We start from the raw sequence: 5788 nt of genomic DNA, 5'->3' as shown, positions 1-5788 counted from the left end.
GCAGCGAACTAGGCAACCGGACTATAATGCTTTATCACTTTCACTTAGCCATAGGAGTTTGACAGTGGGGCTACTGAATAGCCCCTAGGGGCACCACGCTTGCCCGAATTCGGGGCGCGTGTGTGCCTGACCGGGAAACAGCCCTTCGTTAATGCGGAGGAATCCTAAAGATTCCGGCAAGTCATCAAGTGGTTGACCGGTCTCTCGCTATATCATGACAGTCAGTTTTCGGCTTTCTCTACTGAGGTGCTCGCCTGGCCGAACCGGGGCACAATCGCAGTAGTTCTCCTGGTGCCGCCTTAGCCGATAGAGCGGAACGTAAGGAGCAAAACACAGGAGCCGGGCAAACCCAACATTTGACCAAAGACATGATTCGGAGCTGATGCATATAAGGCCAAACTCGCGACGCCGAACACTCCCTAAGGTATTCGGTCTTTATGAAAACGGGCTGACCAAAAGCCCTTGGTAAGAAGCCCCTGGTGTCCAGGTATGCACAAAATTCTGGCGTGGCCACATGCCAAGACGCCAGCCTCCTCCTCGGTTATAGCAAAAAACCGGGGGATGTTATCAACAAGAGACAGTAAAAAAAGGTTTACACAGGGTCTTAATCTGAAAAGAACCCTTGAAACGGGTCCCTACTGCACGTCTGCGCCTGTGTCTCCGTTGTGCCGTATCCTGGACGGGTGTAGCACGGTGTTCGTCTGTAAAAGAGAGGAACTTAGTTGAAAACAATCGTGCGAGAAATCTATGTTAAAATAAACAAAGTATAATATAGAAAATGGGTAGAATTGAGCTTTATTGTCTCTTGGTGTGAACGTGCAGAGCCCCTTGTACAGGGGTATGCGGCTTTTAAGCCTTTGTATGTTTATGCCGGACTCGTCGAGCCATGTCCGGGGTCTTGAACGACCTGTTTAGGTGCTCTAACTAGTAAAGATGGTTTAGTGTGCAGCTGGCAAGGCAGCCGCACCATCGTCCGCGCTCGAGGAACACTCGATATTTCCCTTTAATGAGATGATGCCTCGTGGACCGGCATTTTGAGTGTAAGGGATGCATAATGCAGTATTGCGTTAAAGCGGGCGAAAGCTTCGCGTCCCAGTAGTGCTTGATAGCTACTTATGAATGGGGCGATGTGGAAGGTTAGCTTTTCGCTTCGAAAGTTGTCAGGGGAGCCGAACATAACTTCTAACAAGAGGGAACCCATACAATGGGTATCTGGGCCTGGCGTGACCCCTTGAAAGGAAGTGTTGCCATGGCAAATTATTGCTGGGTTTATCCCCATTTTGCGGATTGTGTCCTGATATAGCAGGTTTAGATCATTGCCGCCGTCCATTAGGACTTGTGTAAAGTGGAGTCCGTCAATTATCGGATCTAAGACCAAGGCATTCTAGCCTGCGTTCCGGATACCTCTAGAGTAATCCTGATGATCGAAGGTGATTGGTTGTAACAACCAGTGGCGGGACTCCTCTGGGACAGGCCGTATGGCACGTATCTCCATAGGCGCCACTCTGTTTTTCCCTTTTGTCACATGAAGTGAATTTACTATTTTGACTTCTTGCGGGAACTTCTTTTGTTCTCCGGTGCTCTGCTTGTGGGGTTCGTCGTCATCCTCGCTTGCTATGTCGAGCCCCTTGTGTTCGGCGTTGAGTTTGTCGGATTGCTTGAAGACCCAACAATCTCTGTGGGTGTGGTTTGCAGGCCTCCCGGGAGTACTGTGGATTTGGCATATTTTGTCCAAGATTTTGTTGAGGTTAGATAGCTCATCCCTATTATCTTTAGGGGGCGGCTTTTTCGGATTCTTCCGAGAGCTTTTGAATCTGGCGTTGACTGCCGTGCTCTTCGGGCTGTTATCCTTGATCTGGCGCTGTTCCTTGCTACGGCGCGGTTTCCCGTTTCCATCTCTGACTTCGGATGTACTTGGGTCGCTGGTGCTGCTTCTTGCCAACCAGCTATCCTCTCCTGCGCAAAAGCGGGTCATGAGGCTTGTCAATGCGGCCATTGTCCTTGGCTTTTCTTGGCCGAGGTGTCAGGCGAGCCATTCGTCTCGAATGCTATGTTTGACAGCTGCTAGGGCTTCGGCGTCCGGACAGTCGACTATCTGATTCTTTTTAGTAAGGAATCTGTTCCAGAGCTTCCGGGCTGACTCTCCGGGTTGTTGAGTTATATGACTTAGATCATCTGCATCCGAAGGTCGGACATAGGTCCCTTGAAAATTTGCCCGAAAAGCATCCTCGAGCTCTTCCCAACTTCCTATGGTGTTTTCGGGAAGGCTTTTAAGCCAATGCCGGGCTGGCCCTTTGAGCTTGAGGGGTAAGTATTTTATGGCGTGGAGGTCATCTCCTCTAGCCATGTGTATGTGGAGGATATAATCCTCAATCCAGACTCCAGGATCTGTTGTTCCGTCGTATGCCTCTATGTTTACGGGCTTGAATCCCGCTGGAAATTCATGGCCAGCACCTCGTCGGTGAAACATAGGGGATGTGCGGCGCCCCTGTATTTGGGTGTGCCATGATGTTCGGATATTTGTTGCGTTGCATTGCTTACTAGAGCTTGCTTTCTTGGTTCGTAGATAGATCTAGTTGGGCCGTCTTTTTGATGTGAATCCTTGTGCGGATCGCGTGCCAGATTGAGTGCGACGCCCTTTGCCGCTCGATGTCGGTCATGGGGTCATCTATCCGACCTGGTGGCTTCCTTGTTTTTTGACTGTAGGGGCTCTAAGGCCTCCTCATCAAATTCCGGTAGTAATTTTCACTTCAGATAGCTCTTTGTGTGGTGACTGTCACCGTACTTGTGTGCGGTGTTGAGTACTTTGCCCCATCTGATTCTTAGTGCATCTTCTGCTGTTTTGAGCTTCCGCTTCTGCTTTTTCAGGCTACGCGCAGTGGCGATGAGCCTTTGGTGGAGGTTCTTCTTCTCCAGCAACTTGTCTGGCGTGAGGTCATCCGGCCTATTATCTTCGCCGGGGACGGGTTGTTCGGTTTGTTTATCCAAGTTGCCCTGTTCGGAAGGTTGCTCGACGGCATGTTCGTCGTCCGCCGGTTCGTCTTGCTCTATGGCTGGATCTCTGTCGAGGTGGGGTTTGGCGTGGCGCTTCCGCCGCCGCTTTGATTGCTTTTCGAGGGAATGATCCCTCGTTGCGCCCTTTTGATCCTCGTCGTTCTTTCTTTTAGGTGTGTCCATCATGTATACATCATGGGATGAGGTGGTTGTCCAGTGCCCTATAGGCGCTGGTTCTTGTTCGTCTTCTTCATTAGCGTCCATACCGTCGATGTCTTCGGAGTCGAAGTCGAGCATGTTGGTTAAATCATCGATAGTGGCTACAAAGTGGGTGGTGGGTGGGTTTCGAATTTCTTCGTCGTCCGCATCCCAACCTTGCTGACCATAGTCCGGCCAGGGATCTCCTGATAAAGAGAGAGACTTTAGTGAATTCAGGATGTCACCAAAGGGCGAGTGTTGAAAGATGTCCGTGGCGGTGAACTCCATGATCGGAGCCCAATTGGGTTTGATCGGGAGGGGTGCGGAAGATTTGGAGTCCGGAACGGAGTCTGGCACCTTGGAGTCACGAGCTCCGCGAAGGACAAGATTGGTGTTCGGCTCGATCACCGTAAAGATTGCGGCCCCCAAGGCGGCATCCAGCCACCCGTCCTCGATCGGCGCAGTCGGCTCCGAGCTAAGGGTCGGAGTGGACACCTGAGCAACACTCTAGGCACTGTTCGGCGGCAGAGCTAGATCATGCCCATCATGACAGTGCGGCGCGCTCGGCTGTGGCTCGAATCCGTCGAAGATCAAGTCTCCGCGGATGTCAGCCGTGTAGTTTAAACTTCCAAAACTGACCTGATGGCCAGGGGCGTAGCTTTCGATCTGCTCCAGATGGCCAAGTGAATTGGCCTGCAATGCAAAGCCGCCGAATACGAAGATCTGTCCGGGGAGAAAAGTCTCACCCTGGACCGTGTTGTAGTTGATGATCGAAGAAGCCATCGGGCCTAAAGGTAACGACACAGAGGAACTCTCAATGAAAGCACCAATGTCGGTGTCAAAACCGGGGATCTCGGGTAGGGGGTCCCGAACTGTGCGTCTAGGCGGATGGTAACAGGAGACAAGGGACACGATGTTTTTACCCAGGTTCGGGCCCTCTCGATGGAGGTAAAACCCTACTCCTGCTTGATTAATATTGATGATATGGGTAGTACAAGAGTAGATCTACCACGAGATCAGAGAGGCTAAACCCTAGAAGCTAGCCTATGGTATGATTGTTGTTCGTCCTACGGACTAAAACTCTCCAATTTATATAGACACCGGAGAGGGCTAGGGTTACACAGAGTCGGTTACAATGGGAGGAGATCTACATATCGTATCGCCAAGCTTGCCTTCCACGCCAAGGAAAGTCCCATCCGGACACGGGACGAAGTCTTCAATCTTGTATCTTCATAGTCCGGGAGTCCGGCCAAAGGTCATGGTCCGGCCATCCGGACACCCCCTAATCCAGGACTCCCTCACCAGGCCATCCCTCTACTCACCCACACCCCTTTTATTCGGCGGCGACAGTAGCATCACACCGCAGTCGAACCAGTGAACCCTCGTACTCCTCTTCGCGTGGGCATCCACTGCTGCGTCTTCCCCGGCTCCGAGTCGTCCCTTCCTAGGCCTCGCCGTCGTCCACCGTCGTAGTGCTCTCGGCGTGGCGTGGTCAACGTGGTCAAGGAATGACTTCCATCGGACGTGGACTGTACATGGAGAGGCTGACAGCTGGGTCCACGGCCGCAGCAAAGAAGTGCCTCCTTATTACGCGCAAAATAATGATTCCTCCACCTGACAGCGGGGACCCACCGGACGGGCCACCGTATTTCACGAAAAAAAATGTTTCCCCCTGACTGCTGGGACCCACCAGCTACATCTTCGCACGCAAGGAAGTGCGTCCGGGAAAAAAATTGATTCGCCCCCCTGACTGTTGGGACCCACCAGCTACATCTTCGAAGGCAAGGAAGTGCTTGACAGTCGGGACCCACCTGGTCGAAGCGTACGTAGCGTTGTCATTCTGGTCGCGAACGTGTACGTGCATACTGGTCGATGTAGAGGCGCGCACGTGTCGTAGTAGAGGCGTGCACGTGTCGTAGTAGAGGCGCGCATGTAGCATGTACACGTACGTACAACGGCCAGGGTGCAAGAAAGAAAAAATACGGCCACGTACATACATACGGGCGGGGTCTCGAACGCCTACTCGCGCATACGTACGGCCAGGGCTCGTGAACATGGCTGGGTCGGAACGGAGAAACAGCGTCGTCGTCGTGTTCATGCGGAGGCAACAGAATGCGTCGTGTTCATGGGGAGGCAACGGAATGCGTCGTGTTCATGGGGAGGCAACGGAATGCGTCGTGTTCACGGGGAGGCAACGGAATGCGTCGTGTTCATCGGGAGGCAACGGAATGCGTGGGAGCCAACCGGCTGGGTCGGAACGGAATGTGTGGTCATGTTCATCGGGAGGGCTTGGACGGAACAGACGATGGAAACGAGGCCTGGCGTATCGCAGAACGGAGGAAACGGCCTTGTGTTCGACCGGCCACGTTCGAAACGGGATCATGTTCATCGGGAGGGGTGTGGCGTACCGCAAAACGGAGGAAACGGACCTCCTACGGTCGAAACGGGGGTCCTGTTGATCGGGAGGGGTGTGGCATACCGCAAACGGAGGAAACGGACCTCCTACGGTCGAAACGGGGGTCCTGTTGATCGGGAGGGGTGTGGCGTACCGCAAAACGGAGGAAACGGACCTCCTACGATCGAAACGGGGGTCCTG

Source organism: Triticum dicoccoides, chromosome 1B (assembly GCF_002162155.2).
Source record: "Triticum dicoccoides isolate Atlit2015 ecotype Zavitan chromosome 1B, WEW_v2.0, whole genome shotgun sequence".
NCBI classification, from domain to species: domain Eukaryota; kingdom Viridiplantae; phylum Streptophyta; class Magnoliopsida; order Poales; family Poaceae; genus Triticum; species Triticum dicoccoides.
The sequence above is the reverse complement of the archived record's forward strand: the minus strand, read 5'-3'. Positions refer to the sequence as shown.